The sequence below is a fragment of the Sapajus apella genome, unplaced genomic scaffold, assembly GCF_009761245.1.
Source record: "Sapajus apella isolate SASKATOON/1434 unplaced genomic scaffold, GSC_monkey_1.0 scaffold15, whole genome shotgun sequence".
Taxonomy (NCBI): domain Eukaryota; kingdom Metazoa; phylum Chordata; class Mammalia; order Primates; family Cebidae; genus Sapajus; species Sapajus apella.
In genome coordinates this window covers 11,044,869-11,050,573 of record NW_022436955.1, presented here as the reverse complement: position 1 = coordinate 11,050,573, position 5,705 = coordinate 11,044,869, and positions in this window count along the sequence as shown.

The window sequence follows — 5,705 nt, the reverse complement described above, 5'->3', positions numbered from 1 at the left end:
TTTTGTATTTTTAGTAGAGACGGGGTTTCACCATGTTGACCAGGATGGTCTCGATCTCTTGACCTCGTGATCCACCCGCCTCGGCCTCCCAAAGTGCTGGGATTACAGGCTTGAGCCACCACGCCTGGCCCTAATTTTGTATTTTTAGTAGAGACGGGGTTTCTCCATGTTGGTCAGGCTGGTCTCAAACTCCTGACCTCAGGTGATCTGCCCGCCTCGGCCTCCAAAAGTGCTGGGATTACAGGTGTGACCCACCTCGCCTGGTCTTTTTTTTCTTTTTTTTTTTGAGATGGTATCTTGCTCTGTCGCCCAGGTTGGAGTGCAGTGTCGCAATCTTGGCTCACCACAACCTCTGCCTCCTAGGTTGAAGTGATTCTCCTGCCTCAGCCTCCCAAGTAGCTGGGACTACAGGCATGCTGCACCACTGTGCTGGCTAATTATTTTGTATTTTTAGTAGAGACAGAGTTTCACCCTGTTGGCCCGACTGGTCTCGAACTCTTGACCTCAAGCCATCCACCCACCTTGGCGTCCCAAAGTGCTGGGATTACAGGCATGAGCCACCGCGCCTGGCCCTCTGTTCTCTTTATTACAGCAGTAAGAGGCCTCACCTTCAAAGATGGTTCCCTTTGCCAACACCAGGAGTAGGCTCGAGCCCAGGTTGCTGGGAGGACATGGGAAGACTCCTGGGACTTCTTCAGCTGTTACTTCATTCCTAGGGAGAAAAAAACGAGGACAGAAGTGAGTGGAATCCCTCGAGACTGGAACCAGGAAGCTAAGTGTGTGGGACAGTGGAGGTTGGGGGCTGTGCTGCTGGAAACTGCAGGGCCCAATAGAAGTCCTGTCGTGAACAACTCTGCAAAAGCAACACTGAAGTTACTCCCTATCTTTCTCCTCTTTAGGAAGTAACCTCCTCCTCCCTCCACCTTTAAGAACCCCATCTACACAGACCGTCTCCTCCAGGAGACCCAGCAGTACTGCAGGAGGAAGGAACTCTTCACTTCTGGACCCATGGTACTTCAGCCTGGAACCACCATGAAGGCAGAAATGTTATCCAGTTACCCTGGAAGTAGGAAACCGAAAACCTGCGTAGCATTTATTGGAGCTAGACATGTAAACATCATTTAAAAGTTCTGGTTTTTGCTGGGCGTGGTGGCTCACATCTGTAATCCCAGCACTTTGGGAGGCTGAGGCGGGAGGATGGCTTGAAATCAGGAGTTGGAGACCAGCCTGGCCAACATGGTGAAACCCTGTCTCTACTAAAAATACAAAAATTAGCCAGGTGTGTTGGCACATGCCTGTAGTCCCAGCTACTCAGGAGGCTGAGGAAGAAGAATTGCTTGAACCCAGGAGGCGAAGGTTGCAGTGAGCTGAGATCGCGCCACTGTACTCTAGCCTGGGTGACAGAGCAAGACTCCGTCTCAGAAAAAAAAGTTCTGTTTTTTCGCTTTTATTAAAAAAAAAATCTGAAGCTCTACATCTTTGCCTGCCATCTATGGTTCCCCCTTCACACGAAACTCACACTCTTCAAACTGTTATCAAAACACCACAGGTTTGGTCTAGGTCCTGCTGCCCACCACACAGAAAGCCAATCACTGAGACAATTATTGCCAAGGAAGAAGGCTTTAATTGTGTGCTGCGGGCAAGTAGATGGGAGATCAGTCTCAAATCCATCTCCCTGATGGAGTAAAGTTAGGTGTTTATATAGTAGGGAAGAAATGTAACTGTGTGTGGGAAAATGAATGCAAGAGGTAGGGAAGCAAGTAGATGACTGAGGGGCCTTGAGTCTATTGTCTGGATGGGATGATCCGGTGGGTTTCAGTTCCTTGCTACTTTTTGAGAGGTCTGGGGGTCCTTTTCTGAGAGCAGAACTCAGAAAAAACAAATGTAGGCCAGGCGCGGTGGCTCAAGCCTGTAATCCCAGCACTTTGGGAGGCCGAGGCGGGTGGATCACAAGGTCAAGAGATCGAGACCATCCTGGTCAACATGGTGAAACCCCGTCTCTACTAAAAATACAAAAAATTAGCTGGGCATGGTGGTGTGTGCCTGTAATCCCAGCTACTCAGGAGGCTGAGGCAGGAGAATTGCCTGAACCCAGGAGACGGAGGTTGCGGTGAGCCGAGATCGCGCCATTGCACTCCAGCCTGGGTAACAAGAGCGAAACTCCGACTCAAAAAGAAACAAAAAAAAAAAACAAATGTAAGTTTCAAGTTTTAAGATTAGAAGGGTTGATTTCTATGTTTATCCAAAAAAGCTGTCTATGGGACTATTGGGTTGGTTTCAAAACTTCCCCAATATTGAGTCAGAATGCAGTCATTGCTAATGTTGAAATACAGACCTAATCTTCTGTTTCTGAAAAAAAGTATAGGTCAGGAGTTTGAGACCAGCCTGGCCAATATGGTGAAACCCCGTCTCCACTACAAATGCAATAATTAGCTGGGTGTGGTAATGCACACCTGTGAGCCCAGCTACTTAGGGGTCTGAGGCAGGAGAATTGCTTGAACCCAGGAGCGGTTGCAGTGAGCTGAGATCACACCACTACAGACCAATCTGGGTGACAGAGCCAGACTTCAGAAAAGAAACGAAGGAAGGAAAGAAGGAAGGAAGGAAGGAAAAAAAAATATGACAATAAAAGAGAGGCCAAGGGGCCATGTGCTTCAGGGAAGATGAGAAATGGCATAATTGTGTGTGTGTGTGTGTGTGTGTGTGTGTGTAAGTGTAAGTGTAATTGGAGAAATACTCTTACATATTTATTATTCAAACAAAGTGGATCTATGCTGAAAATTGGAACTCCAGGTGTCATTATTTCCACGCATAGTGACCAGGGGCTCATTACAGGATCAGACTCCTCAGTATGACTCTCAGCTCTACCGCCTGCAAGCTATGTGACCTCAGACAAGACTGTGACAATGTCCAGATGACTCTATAGTTTAAACTTCTCTGGACTGCTCACATATAGCCCAACTGCTATCTTAGCAACAAAATACCCTGCACACGTGGCTTTCATGGCTATGCTAAGGACAAAATGAAATCCCATACCCCAAGTTATTCCTTCTGGGATGAAAATGTGCCCAAAGTCAATACTTGCCCAAGCCAAAAGCCAAATCTGGCTCCCACAGGCAGGTTTTTGGCCCTGACTTTGGCAGGTGGTGCTGGCCCATGTAACCCACAAGGCCACAACAGGGGGAAGGCACTGGAGGCCAGGACTTCTGTGAGTGTCACAGGCTGACCTTGGGACGCTCATGGCCTGGGAGAGCTCAGCTAAGGTTAAGTGAAGACCATCAGGCCCTACCCAGATCAGAGTAACTCACTATTAGTTATGCAGCCACAGCCTTCAGCAGTAGGTGCCAGCAGGATTTTCAAAAATAGGACCAGGCAATCTGGGGACAAAGGTAACTCTCTACTGCAGGATGCTGAGGGAGGAGAAAAGGAAAAAATCAGTTGGGCAGACAGCTAAGGCTAGTCTTTGGTAAAATTCTTTTGAAAAATCAAAGCTGCAGGCACACATAGAGCAGCCTGGGGAAAAAAATCAAGCTTCAGTTGCACAGATAAGGGAGCTCGGCCCAGCACAGAGGTCTTTGTCTTTGTGTAATCAGCGGGCTCCTGGGAAAAAAGTTTCCTCCCTTTTTCAGGCATGTAAATGGTGTACTCTGTGGGAATTTGCACAGGGAGGGAGATGGGAGGACTTACCTAAAACATACTTGCAATTACAGAGACAAGAGAAGCTACATGTGCTTTCCTAAAAACATGCCCACAGCTGCACAGTTAAAGGGAGTTACACAGACAGAGGAAGTTACACAAACAGCTACAAAGATGAGGGAAGTTTCTTTCTTTTTTTTTTGGAGATGGAGTTTTGCTCCTGTTGCCCAGTCAAGTGATCTCCTGCCTCAGCCTCCCGAGTAGCTGGGACTACAAGTGCCCACTACCATGCCCAGCTAATTTTTGTATTTTTAGTAGAGACAGGGTTTCACCATGTTGGCCAGGCCGGGCCACCATGTCCAGCTGGGAAATTTCTTATAAAAGCTTTTGTATTCGGTTGGATGCAGTGGCTCACACCTATAATCCCAGCATGTTGGGAGGCCGAGGCAGGTGGATCACCTGAGGTCAGGAGTTCGAGAGCAGCCTGCTAAAACACACACACACAAAATTAGCCGGGCATGGCGGCAGGCACCTGTAATCTAAGCTACTCGGGAGGCTGAGGCAGGAGAATTGCTGGAACTTGGGAGGTAGAGGTTTCAGTGAGCCAAGATCACGCCATTGCACTCCAGCCTGGGAAACAACAGTCAGACTTCATCTCAAAGAACAAGCTGGGCGCAGTGGCTCACGCTTCTAAGAGGCCGAGGCAGGTGGATCACAAGGTCAGGAGTTCAGACCAATATGATGAAACCCTGTCTCTACTAAAAATACAACAATTAGCCGGGCATGGTGGCATATGCCTGTAGTTCCAGCTACTCAGGAGGCTGAGGCAGAAGAATGGTTTGAACCTGGGAGGCAGAGGTTGCAGTGAGCCAAGATTATGCCACTGCACTCCACCCTGGGCAACAGAGTGAGACTCAGTCTCAAAAAAAACAAAAACAAACAAACAAAAAAAACTGGCTGGGCGTGGTGGCTCACGCCTGTAATCCCAGCACTTTAGTAGGCCAAGGCAGGCAGATCACAAGGTCAAGAGATCAAGACCATCCTGGCCAACATGGTGAAACCCCGTCTTTACTAAAAAAAAAAAAAATACAAAAATTGGCTGGGCATGGTGGCGCGTGCCTGTGGTCCCAATTACTCTGGAAGCTGAGGCAGGAGAATCATTTGAACCCAGGAGGAAGAGGTTGCAGTGAGCTGGGATCGTGCCACTGCACTCCAGCCTGGCAACAGAGTGAGACTCTGTCCCAAAAAAAAAGGCCGGGTACAGTGGCTCACGCCTATAATCCCAGCACTTTGGGAGGCCGAGGTGGGTGGATCATAAGGTCAAGAGATCGAGACCATCCTAGCCAACATAGTGAAACCCCCTCCCTATTAAAAAAAAAAAAAGCTTTTGTATTCAACTGAGAAAACAACAACCAACTCAGGCCCACTCTCTGCCGTAGACAGCTTTCTTCTGTTGCTTATAAAACTTTTGCTCCAACATCACCCTTGGGGTCCACGCTCCTTAATTTTCTTGGTTGTGAGACAAAGAGCTCAGACAACCACCTCAAACAAGACTGCTTCATGACCCTAGACTGTTTCAATATGAGTGAGAAAGGGGGAGGCCTCAGAGACTACTAGAATTCAGCTTGGGCCCATAAAGGAAAGAAACCTTAGAAAGAAGTATTTACTACAAAAAAATATAGATAAGAGATGTAAAGAAACTGAGGATATCATTTGAAAATGTGTTTGGCTGCAAGTATGAGAAAACCCAATGTTGACTTAAACAAGCATTTGTCTTAAACAGCAAGATCTCAGGAAGTGGGCAGACCAAGGTTGACACAATACAACTTCATTACAATGCCATCAAGGCATGGTCTACTTTTCTTGTTCACCATCCTTATCAAGTTAATCTATTCTCATGGTTATAGCTCATGGTCACAAGTTGGCTGCCATAGCCCCAAACATTATATTTACATTCCAGAAAGGAAGTAGAAGAGAAAGAAGCATAAAGAAGAGGCACCTCTGCCAAAGGCCTCAGTATAAGTCTCATGAGTCACAGATGTACCCCAGGAACACCAAACTTTCAGGGA